This window comes from Idiotropiscis lumnitzeri, chromosome 3 (assembly GCF_059441095.1).
Source record: "Idiotropiscis lumnitzeri isolate Australia: NSW breed Sydney's pygmy pipehorse chromosome 3, RoL_Ilum_1.0, whole genome shotgun sequence".
NCBI classification, from domain to species: domain Eukaryota; kingdom Metazoa; phylum Chordata; class Actinopteri; order Syngnathiformes; family Syngnathidae; genus Idiotropiscis; species Idiotropiscis lumnitzeri.
Genome location: NC_142393.1, coordinates 19,803,530 through 19,819,477, shown reverse-complemented (window position 1 = coordinate 19,819,477; position 15,948 = coordinate 19,803,530). Strand labels below are relative to the sequence as shown.

The 15,948-nt window shown below is 41.3% G+C and overlaps 1 protein-coding gene across 3 annotated transcripts in view; it reads right to left on the bottom strand.

Moving 5' to 3' along the window:
* The window catches only part of prdm16 (PR domain containing 16), a 224,573-nt gene that overhangs the window by 121,432 nt on the left and 87,193 nt on the right, over window positions 1–15,948 (bottom strand). The gene's annotated exons all lie outside the window — the stretch shown is intronic.

The window sequence follows — 15,948 nt, the reverse complement described above, 5'->3', positions numbered from 1 at the left end:
ATGTTCAGTTTGATGTTGCTCACCACTATCTCTGTTTTCCACATGTTTCGGAGGGTCAACAGTAACTTACATGGAAAAACTTCAAAAACATCATAAAGTGGAATTACAGATTTTTTATCAATCAAGAAACAATGCATAAACTAATGATGTACACAGTTAAAACATTTGCTTTAATATCAGGTTGTTTTTGTTAGTTGCTTTTTTTTAATCTCCTGCTCACTTTAGAGTACATCAATCAAAGCATTTAAATTTTAAAGAAATTATAATCATTTGATGACATCAATATGTAAAGACAGAAACATTCCTCTATAATTTTGAATTCTGGATCTCGAGCCAATAGAGATTATGAAAAATCTTTGATTCACCTTGTTATTTAGAATGACAGAAATGCATTCAGCTTTTTAAATCCACACCGCCAGTTTGAGAGAAATGTGAAAGAAGACAGATCTCTCTCTCTCGCTCAATCTCTCTCTCTTTCTCTGCCCTCATCCCGTCCTCCTATTCAGCAGTAGCAGCCTCTTGTTTGGCTTCCTGCTGTTTGTGTCCAGACAAGGTCTTGATTTGAATACTGATTCCCCTTTGATAGGCCCGCACTTCCGATCTCATTAACTTGTTTTGTCTTTGCTTAAATGGGAATGTCCAGAAAGGGTGAGGGAGTGGGAAAAGAGAAGCGACAGCAAACAATGACACGGATCTCTGCAGGAGGGAGATGCTCCGTAAATAACAACAAGCAAATAAAAACAGGATGAAGATTAAGGAAGTGCATGTGGAACACTCCACATGGAGATCAAATTGGAGTGTGGACATATTGAAATGATCACTTAAAGGAGGTATAGTGGTGCAATGAAAAGCAAAAAACAAAAAAAATCATTTTGGTTTTAAGGGGCAAGTTAATTCATAGTAAGGAATAGCAAGTTGTATACAAATTGGAATATATAACAATAATAATACATTAAATAAGCGCAGTGTGAGAGGATAGCATAATGCAACTACCTTGTTGCCTGAAGAAGATGATCTCAATCTGACCCAAAAGTGGTTTTACCTGACTAGCTCCTAAGGCCTGGTGTGCTTTATATTCTGAGATACGAGTACACAAACCACATGCATCCAGGAAGTACCTTCTTCCTTTTGAATGTCATATACTAACAAGTAACACCATGCAGTTTAGCTTCACACGCTTTAGTTATGACACTGTCAGTTGTCTACAACAAATGTAGACGGCGCATATCGTTTCTTCATCTTTTTTTCCCTCTTTCTAATAAGGGATACTGTGTTAGCAGTATTTGTGTGCACACCCGGCCAAAACGAGTAGGTGCGGTAAGTGAATTTTTATTTGTTGGATGACAATCTTTTGACTGAACATTGATAAAAAGAGTAAAGATTTTTCTACAGCTTTTTACAACTTCCTCGTGACATTCAACAACTACAAATTTACCTGAAAATGGCCGCAGGTTAGAAACAATTTATACAATAAAGTTTTGCAAAGTGGTGCACCAGAGGATCTAAAATGCAATATGCAACGCCGCTGGAAAAAAAAAAAGACAGGAAGGCAAAGGGTTAGTAGGAGGGGGGTCTGCTAAGATAAAGTCATAAGGCCCAAAATAAACTACATAACAAGAGGGAGCAAGGGAGGCTGAGATAGACTAAAGAAAAGAGGAGAGGCGGGGATGAGGGACGATCAAAGTTGATGTCCGCTTTTGATAGCCCACCTCAGATAATATGTGCACGCAATTAGCGAGCGGCGATGATTTCCATTAAGACTAATCAAATATTAATACTGCTTTGTGAGTGTGTCACAAGGCCACCCTCGGCTGCATATCATGGTGACAGTCACCTAATGAAAAGGCGGGTGTGGAAAGAAAGAGAAGAAGACAGAAAGTAGGTAAGTTAAAAAAAAAAGGGAAGGGAAGGAAGAGAGGTGCACATTTGGTTTGCAAATGGTAAGAATTGTGTCATCAATTACAAAGCTATTGCATGTGAATGTGCGTTGCATGCGTTTGTGTGTCAGCGTGAGCGAAAAAAAGGACACAGAAGAGATCACCCAGAGTCATTAATCAAGTCGCCTGCTACACAAGCAGGCCAAATTGGGCTCATCAGTCTGAGCATTAAGCAGGAACAGAGGCACAAGGACGAGCAAAGCATGACAGAGAAATAAACTCCTGGGTTTAAAGAAAAAAATAAAATGGACTTCATTTAGTATCAAATGCACTCGCGGTGGTGGTGAAAATGTTCCTCTCAATGATGATGTTGGGTCAGCAGAATAACTCGTTGACACCCACATTACATACACCTGCATAAAATTGAATCAGATTTATTGCAAGAGCTGGATGCTGGCATCTGCCTTAGATTGAATGGGGTTCCTTTTTGAGTAAGGTATTCATTCAAAAATGTTTAGTAGTCTAGTTGCACTTGTTAGTGATATGCTAGTACATTGCATAACCTAGAGAGACACATATGACGCTGCAGTTCAAATAAACAAGTTATAACTGTCGGAGTCACTCAAAAATGTGGAGCATTATTATCACAAGCACACGATTTGATACGAATCTTGTATCGTCTCCTATTAGAATGTGCAATCTTAACGATCGGATGTATGTTGGTGTCATATTGCAGGCTTCCCAGCATTTTATGCGAGCCGTGTGCTCAAAGCTGCTCAGGCAACACAATCAACTGAGGGTTAGTAGTAACATGGAGGGCGGGCCCGTAGAGGTGAGAGGTCAAGTTTTGGTCTGACAGACAGATGGAGGAGAGTGGTCAGCACTTGAGGGATGAGAAAGGCGTGAAGGATGACCCTGGTTGTGTGCTGTGACAGTGGGGGGATATGGATGAGCCTGCACACTCGCGTAACACGGGAACGTAATATTGTGTATGTGGAAGCTAAAAATCTATTTGGTATAATTGGAGGCGCAGGAGCAGAAAGAACAACAATATCTAACAAATTAACAAGGGATGTATACAAATGTGCGAAATCGTCTTCTAAAAATCTACCAAAAACATTGAACATTTCTTTTCACATTGAGGGTATCCGAAGCAAGTTCCAGCAAAGCAGTCGGCATAAAAACGATTTGAACTACAGCATGAAGAGCGCCGAGGCAGACCTCTCCGTCTAACCTACATATCTCAGGATAGCAGAAAACGCCGGGATAACATGCGAGGCAAACTAATCCCAGCACAAGCGATAACATTCAGCAGGTGAAGCCATGACGGATGAGTATTGATCTGAAGGTTGTTGGACCAGGGTAAAATAGATAACTAGACCGCTTTATTGATATTGATTGGTGAGTCAAAAGGGACAAAATAACACCCCTTTTAACAAACACGTTGAATTATTGTGCAATAAACATGGATTACGCTCGCTCAGGATAGTCGACGGAAAAAAACCGATCCAAGTGTTGTAAATGTCGGCGAAAAAAAGAGAAACCGCAACTTCCGTGTCAGGCGGAGCGAGGTCACAAGACGGACGCTAATGTTGTGTTCTCAAAATTTTCCACAATTAAATGAAGGGATGATCAACCTACCCAGTGAATCCCACCATGCGGCAAAAAGCGCTGGAATGTCACAACACGAACACCCGAGAGATAAAGCAGGACAAGTAACGCGTATAAACTCACATAGCACCATGCTCAATGCACGGGATCGGAACTCACCAAAAGTCGACTTCTTACTATGGTGCCGTCCAACTGTGAGATCCGGGCTACCCATAAACTCTAGTTACCAATTAACTGTGTGTGTGTGTGCGTGTGTGTGTGTGTGTGTGCTAGCGATACCCATGAAGCACAAGGGGTGTCTGGCAGGCCTATCTGTAGCGCTGCGATGCGCTAACGTGAAAGAATGCCAGCGTCAGTGCGACACAGATATGAGAAGTGCGAGGGGCTTGACAGGCGGATTGAAGGTCAATTTTGAGGTCAAGCCCCAAAGGAGTGGACACACACATAGTGCCAAAGAGGTGGAGGGCGCTGAGAGCCGTTGTCAAGAGATAGATTGGACGCTACAAGTCACTAAAATTATGGAAACAGCAAACAAGGTGAGTCAAATAATTTCTTTGAGCCCGCTTGGATGTTGATGCGGATCTGAGGCAAAGTTAAAACAGTCAACTACGACATTCATCCCTGCCACTGATCTCATTGTAACTGCACTTCACTCATCATCACGAAGCATATCTTTCCCTGTCAGCCAGGCGGTTCCCCGGTAAAAGGCAGTTTGCAGCTCTCAAACAAACAAAAAAACCAAAAGATTTGCAAGAAGTGCTCAGGTGTTTTTTCGCTTTCTGACAACTGTCAAGGTGCAAATGAAAAAAAGAAACGGCTTCGAGGAGTACCGTATTTTTCTATAAGTCTCACTTTTATGTATTTTATACTCAGGTGCAACTTGTATACATTAAAATTAGAGCTCACACAGGAACACCCTCTGAAATGATTTCAATGATTTATTATAATTGGAATCAGGTTTTTCAAATTTTCTAAAAAAATGTGACTTCTATTCCTGTGTGACTTGTGTTTTTCTCTTCTTCACGATGCATTTTTTGACTGGTGCGACTTATACTGCGGCGCAATTAATAGTACGAAAAATTAGACAAGTACGGCCATAATGTTGACTTTGTGTGCGTAATGGGAATTTACAGCTTTGTGTATATAGAATTTGTCTTGAGTTGCACCGCAGGGTTACAAACTATGTATCTTCTAAATTGTGATAAGATTTAATCAATGAGTGAGGTCATGGGAGCTTACAAATTGATGAGACTTGCCATGGAATGATGTGGGTGGGGGCTTGAGGAAAAAATGGCAGAGGGTTGGTACAAAGTGGTGGGGAAGAAGGGTGTTTTGGTGTATGTGTGTGTGTTGGGGGGGGGCGTCATTAGCACTAAATCTCTTCCATATGACACTCTCACATGGCCTGGACTCTCTCTTTCTGTCTGTCTGTCTGTCTGAGGGAGCAATGAGGACGACCGTGTCTTTAGAAGAGGACTGGAAGCACATTAGCCACAATTGTGCGATGCTTTGAACACAGTAATAGACGCATGCCATTCTTCCTTCCTTCACTTTCCGTCTTTATTAAATATATTCAAAATAAATTGTCAAAAATGTCGCCAAATTCAATGGGACACTGGCAACCAAGTCTGTTCAGTGCGTTGTGATTGGCCCGCCTGCATTTCAGGGTTGAAACTCAGGATTCTAGGGTGGAAAAACAAAAACTGCTTGCTGGACTGGTACGCACAAAATCTGAACATGATCCAAATAAAAAGGCGTCCTGTGTTCTATTCACAAAACCGCTCATTGTGAAAGACCAATAACAACAAACCCAATATATTCAGTTACACGGTAAGAGGAATTTACTTAACACGTTAATTATTGTAGCTGTAGTTTTCGGATGCACCTTATGAACAGGTATATTAAGGTATATTAAGATAATATGACAGAGTTCATAGGCAAAACAATCTTCCATACTGAATCAGTACAAATGAAGATAATACATGTCCATGTCTTCTGGCTGCAGTTCTTACCCCGAGCACGATACCTTTCCCCTCCATTTGACATTATTCTCCGAAACTCGCATCAGGACGTTTTGCTGTCCAGTGCAATAAACACATCATCATAATCAGCACTTGTTTAAACGTAGATCACTCAATGAAGATCTTTTTGTTTAGCACTCCGACATTGTTGATCATCTGTTCCCCATCTTTAAACGTCATGAATACAGTCTTGCGAATCTGTCCTGAGAGCCTTGTTCTCCTGAACCCGCACGACTTGACTATATTCTTATCCAAATTAAGATTTAACCAAGGAACCTAAGTAGCAGAATTTGTTACTTATTTGGTATCAAGGGCACAATATAGTTCATCTTTTTATGAAGCAACATCTATACCTTCTTTAAGAGCACCTAAAAAATTTTTATCAAATTGTGCTGTAGCCTGGCAATAGCCCAGCATCTCACACACACACACACACTCACACACACGCGCACTAATCACTCCTTGACTCCATGCTCTGTTCCTCTATCTGTGAAACAAAAGACAGCCTTGTCTGACCAGGTCCAACACTTGTACAAGGGGCTTAGGACATTTTTCTCATTTTTTAACAGCTAATATCTTGCAAAAGTTCCCTAATCTCTTTGCAGTTTACGTGAGATGAGATTTGCACCCTCACCCGAGACAAAAGCCGCCCACCCGCCCTTCTCCACATGCCTGACACCCTCCTCTGCTAGGCTGCGACACACGGTGCTTAACCCGACCATTTTAATTAGGTTAGGTTTGTGTGTGTAGACATTTGAGTTGCTATAACAAAGTGAATCAGGTCAGGCAATGCTCAGAACCACTAAACTAACACATTTATAAACCAAAAACAAAAACAACCAAAATCCTGTTGTGATATATTGTCACGGCAGCTAATTTAGTTGAGTAAACGTCATCACAGTTAACAGGCCACATAAGGATCTCTTGCACAATAAAATGATATCCAATATAAGTGTGGAATCGGATTATTCTCCACTGTACAGACACAGAGAGCAGCTTTTACACTGCCAGGTATCTAACATCTTTCTTATTGTGGTTGCAATTTGCAGTGATGTAAAACTTTACTGCAACAGACTAATATTTTGGTTACCTCAAGTAGTTCCACAGGTCTCAACAACGGCATAAACACTGAACACACGCAGAAAGTAATCACAAGTAGCTGAACCAACAAGAAGCCAGTTTAATGTGACAAAACACTGGCATTGCATCGACACTACAAATTGTCCCAGTCAAAGAGACGCAGGCTACCCAGGTTACAGAAAGTGCAATCGAGTTGGAGAGTGACAAAGAGACTCCGAAAGAAGAAGGCGGGAGACAGAAAAAGAAGATGACGGTGTGTCTTTAGAGCTGCGAGACAGACGGATGTTCCCTCAGAATTCGCCATGCCAGCTTCAAGTACTCACAAGTTTCTGAGTCTGTTTTTAAAGGAGAGCGCCTTCTAGAATTCAATCTGTTCTGTGTGTTATATTTTTATGTTGATGTTGTAAACAGGGACACAGGCTACGTTTACATAGACAATTTTGTTTGGTTTAATCCAACTTTGGATTCAACTCATGATTAGATTCAATGTTTTCAGTGACATAAAATATTCATTTGGTAAGGACTTGCATGTTCATGAATCAAACTTTCAATTGGAAGAAATGTTGTCATGCGCAGATTGACCAAATCATACCGGAAACAGTAGTTGAAGAAGATTTCTACTATTTTTCCCCATTTGCATTGTTTCGTTGAGTTACCACTTCCTAATGGAGCTAAAGTTGATTTTTAAGACACAAAGCCATCTTCACTCGCTTAGCTTCTACTAGCTTCCAGGAACACCAGATACGTTTATACTGACATCACAGACGTGCGCGGTAAAGACAGTACCGAAATATCTGAGCGTATTCATTCGCGCCTATCGGATTATCAATCTACATAAACCATGACTCTCGTTTGGAATAAAATCTTGATCAGAATGGGCTTAATCGGGTCAAAATATTTCAAATGGTGTGTGTACATGAAGCATTTTTATTCCCTCGATCAGGCTTTTAATCGGAACAATTTTATTGCTTTGTATAAAATTTATTACAACGATCCATCTCTTTATTTGGATCCTTTCCCATCCAGCGCACCCTGGACAGGACATTGTCCTTGCATTCGTGGAAATCCATCCCACAACAACTGCATAAATATCAGCTATATGAACCATTACATTCGCAATCGCTTTGCAAATTGACTGAAACGTGGCCCGATCACTCGTCAATCAAAAACAAACATAATGGCACAATTTAATATAGAAAATTATTCATCATCTCAAGGTTTTCTTGATCAATAGCAGCAGAAAAGCATGCTGCGTGCATGATCAGGTGTTTCAGTACATGCGTTGTAGTGCCTCGTACAACTCTGTTTTTCTGTCTTTGCCAAAACTGACATCATTTTGGACTTACTGAAACTCATCCAAGTCTTGCTGAAAGTTTAAGTCACGAGGTCAAACCGATTCCAACAGCAACATATACACTCTCATAAGTTGGGCTTCTCTTGTTATTGTGTTGCATGGTGGCAGCTTTTCTGCTTCTCAAACAGCTGCAGACAAACTACTTTAAAATAGTCCAAAAAATATATATAATCAAATATTTAAGCTTAAATATATATCAATTTGCTTGTGTGTTTTTTTTCTTTATCGCCAGAAAGATTCTTTTGTCTTAAGCTAGACACCTTTTCTTGTTCAAAAAAAAAAAAAAAAAAAAAAAAAAAAAAAAAACGTTCCCTCAGCTTGGGAAGTTGGCATAACAGCAGCAGACATTCTCTTCCTCTTGCTTCATGTTTTTGGATGGCGGGAGCTTGTATTTTGGACGGGTATGAGTTCCAAATAAAGTGTTTGGCTATTTTGGGCCCAAATTGTTGTCGACCGTCCTTAGTTGGTCATGTAGGTCTAAAGATCAAGAAAGCAGAGTGGAGAAGGTTTCTTCCGTCCTCACTGAGCCTGTGTTTTGTGTTCCGCATGTGTACGTGCTTGTGTGCGTCTGCACGTCTCAGCGGGACACTTACGTATTCAGGGTAGCGGAGGGCCTTCTCGCCATCAGCAGCTCTGATTACAGCCATAATTAAAAGCTTTGTTAATTGGTGTTGAGGCCAACAGCAGCCCAGTTCATTAAGGACCCCTATACAACTCTCCTTGTGCATTCCACTCAGTGGTAAATGGACCAGCATTATTAATCGGCTACACCCAGGGGACAAGTCAAGTGTGAAGGGGAAACACTGAAAAGAGAGACTGAAGTCGAGGGCTTGTTCTACATTGATCCGTCAAACATTGATCCCTGCGGCCAATATTTAAAGACAAAAGTTGGACGGTGACAGATTAGGGGAGAGTAGGGATCAAAGGCGAGGTAGGAAGTTCATTCCGTAAGTCTATTAAAAGTTATTTTACTGATCTGTGACAGTAATAATTGAAAGAAAAAATATAAACTATATCTAAGCATTCTTTGTAATGAGCAGGATTATCCAAAATACACTTCACAGAAATGTGCGTCAATACAACTTGGTCAAGAAATAAGACACAGGTTAAGGGCGAACCCATTCTATTCATTTCTCAGTAGAGAGTGCATGAAATCTGACCCAAAAGTAAACCAAAAGGAGAACCCCACTCTCGTGTGCCATTCTGGTTTGTTCATTGGAACAAATGTATGAGGCAAAGCTCAAGGAAGAACTCCGAAAAGGTATGTCCAATTTCAGGTTCAGGTGATTCATAAATGACATCTTTTTTTTCGAATAACAGGAAGAGGATATCTACCGTTGTTTTGCTTTGCTTTCCAGTTATCACATTCAATCATTTACACAAATTGCACACTGTTAAAATACAGGTGTTTCTAACCAATAAGTCAATTGTGCTAAGCACAGGCCACATCTACAGTATATAAACCTTCAACTTAACTCATTCACTACCAGCCGAGTAAATAAAATGGACCTTTGACGTCTTTAACCGTCAATGGCAGTAATTAATTTCCCACTCAAATGTCAAGTTACCGACAGTCCCCTTTATCGCCAATCAGGCATCAAGAAGCAATTTATTCTCCGTGTTTGTGACAGTGAAAACATCCAATGTTGTTGGTCTTTGTCCACTTCTTCCTTGTTCTGTTCATGCGTGTGTGTGTGCATGTGTGTCCCTGTGTGTTTTAGCCTCAGCTTCCAAGGCATGCTGCTTTCTGATAGGCCGACAGTGTACCAGCTGGAGTCTGTGACACCTGGAAAGCTTTAACACATCAATGCCAATATTCAGAGGGGCCAACATCAAGACGCCGTCTCCTACGTCAGTTTCCTGCCCTATAAACTCTTTGGGTGGAACAATGACTTTTTCATGGCTGCCTGTGAAGGTGATACTTGGGCACAGTATCATCACTGTAAGAAATCTGAGCGTATCCCGTGATAAAAATGTTTAGTTAACAAGGTGCATGCGAGGGTTAAGTGTACATTAAATAACAGGCTCCTATCCTGCTCCCTTTGTCAGTAAATAGTCTAGACTGTTCCCCCCTATGGACCTTAGCTGCTCAGATGTTGACACAATGAATCCCTTGCAATAACACGCTTGTTTTCGCGTCTTCTCCAGTAGCGTTTAAGTTCAACAATCTCACAGACAAGGACGCTGTTCAGCATCCAATGGCCAAAACTTTTGAATGTGCGAACAGTGCAGATGATGGGGGAAGTAGAGGCAGAAGAAGGTTTCAATATAATCACAGGCTAGTCGAAAAAGTTGACCCCTACCATTACCCGACCTTACTAACGTATGTCATGGTTCTCTTCACTCACATTTATCACGAAAGAAAAACAGCAGAATTGTGTATCTAAACATGCAAATGAGTCAATATCACCGTTATGTGCCTTTGAGATGTTACCGCTGCAACCAAAAACAGTAGAAATTTTAATTTCACTTCATATTCAAGGTATTAAGTAGATAGAAATGCATATTGGTCAAGAACCTATGCTTTTTTTTAAATTTTCGTATAAATTAACTGGGGCGGCATAGTGGGTGACTGGCTTGTACGACCGCCTCATAGTACAGAGTCACATTGTTTTATTCCGGCTGTGGCCTTCCTGAGTGGATTTTGCATGTTCCCCCCATGCCTGTGTGGGTTTTCTCCGGGTACTATGGTTTTCACCCATATTGCAAAAACGTGCATTGTAGGTTAGCTGAACACTACAAATTGTCCCTAAGTGTGATTGTGAGTGTGTATGGTTGTTCATCTACGTGTGCCTTGCGATTGGTTGCCAACCAGTTCAGGGTGTACCCCACCTACTGCCCGAAGACGGCTTCTAGACGCCCATGATCCTCGTGACTATCAGGTTGGACACCTGATGAAAATGATAAGATATGTAATACTCAATATCATATCATATCATATTATATCATAAGATAATTTAATATAAATTAAAAATGTATGCAAGTACATTTTTGGCTTCTAATAGTAACACTCCAGAGTCTCATTGTTCTGTGACATTTTCATGATGACTTAGTGATTCTGATGAAGACAACAAATGTGCTTTACAGTGATATTGATTATTGACCCTGGTGTACCATAACCAAGCACGGCTCTCGGGTCACATGCTGGGCCACGGAAGTGAATCAACCTTGAACATGGCATGGAATGCTCACAATAGTTAAACAATCTGGACTTTAAGAGTCAAGCATGCTTGCATACGGTACGGTTAGCCAAGTGCAGCTCCTCACCGAATATGTGTCTAATATGTGATACCGCGTGTTTCCAAATGATGCCATGAGACATTTTGTCTGTCAAGTTGCGTTTTTCAGACATTGTCGATACATATTACGACGACCACTGACACGACCTAAATAGACCACTGGCTCATCATCACTGACTGAAGAATTTTCATAAAAAATGAATTCTACATGGTTGAACAGTTGAAAGAGCGACAAAGCAACGTATTATCACAATTATTAATTATTATTATTTTGTGTGACCTGTTTTATGGAGGTGCCATATTTTTTATTTATTTATTTATTAATTTTTAATCAAACTCAACCCAGAGACCTTCGTCGTATACTGAGCAAACACGAGGCAGCATTCCTCTGTCTGCCATTTTAGCTGCAGTCAAACCCCACACTGACGGGAGGGCATTAAAGCATTAGGGGCTAATGTTTTTAAAAGTGTACGGTATCTTGGAGGGATTCGGGAGGTGGGCGCCATTTGTGTGTGTGTGTATGTGTAATGGTGGATGAGATGGGCCCGCACATGGCAACCATTACACACGCAGGCCCTCTAATCGCTGCCGACCTGCCTCCTCGCCTGCAGCGATCCCACCTCTGACTGTGTGTACACGTGTGTGTGTTTGCGTGCATTAGGTGTGTGTGTGTGCCGGAGATTGTGTGTCTGTTTGTGTGTATTTTGTGTGGGGGTGTGTTGGTGTGTGTGTGTTGTGTGTATATGTTTGTCAGGGGGCATCATAGGTTCAGGAGGGCAGAATGTTCACATAGATGCATATTTTCACCACATTAACACACCAACACACACCGACACACGCGCACACGCATATTGAACACGCTTTGAACCTTTTAAACATCTCAAATATTTTCGTCTGACAACAAGTTGTTGGTTTGATTGTTTGTTAGCTAGAGGAACAACCCTAAAACCATTTTAAGCGAGAATATTATTCAGCATTTAGCAGGAGTGTAAAGATACATTTTAGGACCGAGATGATACGTATCAAAGCAATAGATCGCAATTCAATCAATTCAATATGATAGAGGCAATTTTGCTTCATACGTGCTGTTACTCATATCGCTAGCTTGTGTGTTTAATGTAAGTGTGGAATGTGACCAAGATAATTAGCATCTTGACATGCGTCAAATACAATTAGGGGAATTGGTTGGTTGGGGACTACTGCTCTGAATTGCGCAAAAGGTATCACAAAAGAAATATTTCAAATGCAAACATTTTTTCATTTTCCCTTCCACATTGATTCTAATGCTCTTTCCCATCCTTCTCCGCCACACCTTCACTCACTCCTGAAAGGATTCTTCCCCCATTGCACTGTCACGGCTGTCTTGATGTCGTTTTCTGATCCCCTTGATAACTTTAAGTTTTAAGAGGAAAAAAAAATAATAATCACACAGCGCCAGCTGACATGACCATTGTGGTTGCTTTAGCACTGCTATACTTTTCTTGGCTAGGAACTGTCGGATGCTCAGGAGATTGTGAGCAGCAGATGCGTTGCTGTGACGAAGCAGCCCCGTGGTATTGTAGAAGAGGAAAACTCATCGTTTGGGTTTCTAATATGCATTTTGTGACACTGGATTTTTCTTTGGACACCTCTTGTGAATCCTGCAACTGATTGTCCGGCGTGTATCCCGTCTCTCGCATGATGTATGACCATTACAAGGAAAAGCACAATAGAAATTTATGACTGGATGAATAATTTTGCTTTGTGGTTTAGCAAAATTAAACAAACAAAAACATCTGGCTAATAATTGTTATGGCATCACACGAAAATATGAATAATGTGTCTTTGAGCATGTCTGCGGTTTGTGTGTGCAGGGGTTCATCTAAATATGATGGAAGATTTTGTTGTATGTTTATGCCATGAAGCTGCGTATGCATAGCCATGTGTTCGGTCCCCGTGGGCATCGGACATGGTTAGCCAGAATTTGGTGGCGACGGGTTACGTGTCTCCATGAGGACGAGCACGCACAAATATACCGTGCATCAGGTAAGCATGTGCGTGTTTGCGTGTATGATCCGGACAGCGGGGTGAGGACGGGCTGGGGAAGGGGATAACTCTGTGGCGAGACCACACAGGAGACAGCTTTCAACTGCATAAATACCACATCAAAAACACACTCATAGCACGGGGTACAGTTTACTCGCCCCCCTCCCGTATAATTGACAAAAGGTGGTGCCCATTAAAACTTGCTGACATCACTGAGACAGTTAAATATGCAGGGAACTAACAAGCTTCGAAACAGGTTCAAACTTTACTACGAGCTACCTGCAGAACTTCCTAACGCACACACACTACATTTTCCTATCACAGTTCCTATTTGGGTGCGCTTGAGTGGGTTTATTGCTGACATCCGTGTGAGTAGATGCTTTTGCTTCGTATGGTTTATGTTTGTTTTCAGGCATGCAGGAAACCAAAACAATAGACCCACGATGCCAAGCGTCTATTCCACCCTCCTTCTCTAACTCACCTCAGATGAAGAGAGAGAAAGATGCAAGGTTGGCTGCAGCCCGAACAAGCCTAATTAAGTTTGGTTAACTTAGCTCAGAGACTTCTATTTCACGCGTGTGCTCCTACACACACACACACACCAACACACTTTGGCTCACTCCCTTCTCTATTAACACCTGCTTCTTTTCCAATTAGCCCCCCCTCTTCTCCAAATAGAGACAAATGGGCCAGTGGGGTCTGATTAATTCACTTCTGTCAAGGACTCTGAACAATGCCATCATGGCATTCACACAAGCGTGGACATGTGCACAAGCACGCACACATTCACCGACTACTACCAAGCACATAGTTAGCACATCGCGGTACTGACTAGAGCAGCACTCAGTCCAACACAAACCTCTTCCAAAACGGAATGACCCTAATTTGTTTGTTTCTGGTGAAAGCAGTTTACTCTTTTGGTAGTTTTGGTGCTTGTATGATCATAGAACACAAACATGTGCAAGTCTGAATGAATGAGTGAAAAATATCATTTGAAAAACATCAACTAATTAATTTATGGGTTGATAATCTTTCCCGTAGAGTATTTTGAGTACATTTTGTCAATTGTCCACCCAAAAACCAGATTGGTCACTTTGAAATAGTTGCAAAATGCTTCACTTTAATGACTTGTCATTTCAATGTCCTGGAAGACCAGGAAGGCAGGTTTACAATGCTAGTTTTTCTCCCCTTTTCAACTTCAAACCACTCCTCTTCCGTGAAAAAAGAATTCCTTTCGTCGTTGCTCAAGTGGACTTTAAAGAGTGTTGGATGTCTATCAGGTACATTTGTGTTTGTGCGTGTGTGAATTTGTGGACTCAGGATGCGTGGATCCCATCATTAGTCTTGCTCTGCTGTCCTCCCTTGTTTGTTTAAGCAGAGATGTGTGTTTGCTCAGTGCTGCATGTCCTCCACAGAGACTGCCATGCAACACAACCACTTCAAAACCCAACCTATACCGTGAACACACACACACGCACACACAGGCCGCTAACAAAGACAAGCCATGGCCTGTTTATCAATAACTACGCTAACACAATATGTCTTAATGGTACAAAGTCTGGAATTACGATTGGCTGATCTTTTTTTTTGATGGGAGTGAAAATTCATTCAAAAATTCATATTTTTTTCCTAAAATAATTTTCTTAATTATTGGTTACAAAGGCATTTATATGCTGCATTCTTGGCAAGGGGGTAATTTGTCTGGGTCAGAGGATACATTTGACAATCTCACCTTTGACCAATGAATAATGACGACTCATCTTTTTTATGAAGATTGCCGCTGTTTACTCAGTGGGTGGAGGTGCACGATTCCTTAAAGGGACAGTACGGTCCATAGCTTTGTTGGGAAGACAGGTGTGATTTTTTTTTTTTTTTTGCCTACATTATGCTAAAATTAGAACACCAAGACTTGTTTTTGCAATCAATTAAAATAAATAATAAAATGGTCATCTTTTGAAATCAAACATCTGTCCTTTTTCATTCTAATTTTAGGGTTTTTCTTCCAGACGACAATTGCATGAACCTCAATTGTCAGCCGTCTTGAAAATAGTCTTAGCACCACTGACCACCAGCTTATCCAAGCACACAGACCAAGTCAAACACAATGCTAACATGGCTCCAAATCTGTGTACAATAGCACTGCCACACATTAGCCCCACAGCAAATAAATAGCTGTTGCTTCAGTTCATAAACTCTGGGTTCAGAGGTCGAGCTATGTCAAGTAGAGAGCTGAATGAGACGCCATGGGATAAAAGGAAGACAGAATAAGGGATTTGGACAAGGAGGGGATTGGTGGGGGGTTTGGCTTATAGAATACTCGCCATCTCCTTTTCTGCCGTCCACCCGTCGAGTCTCGAATGCCACTATAGTGTTGGCCCTATTGTGCATCCATCCCGAGAGCTTGTCTTCAATTAGCTTGATAAGAGGAGAGCATTGGGGGAAGGGGTTGGGGCAATAATCGCTTTGATGTCATTGGACCCTCAGAGGCTTTTGTCTATTTTGCCCCCTGCGTTGATGCCGGGGCAAATGGCAGGTTCTGGAGGCAGACACTTTTACTTTTATTGTCTTGGAAGATGTGTTTGATCGTGTGTGAGGTACAAAAGGAAAACGAGGCGTGAAGCTGAAGTCCATTTTTTAAGCATGAAATTCATCACTGAGAAGCCTTTGTCAAAGAAAACAGTAGTTGGAATATAATCAGAGCAAACCCGGGCCGCAAATCTCTAAACAATATTTGTTGTTTG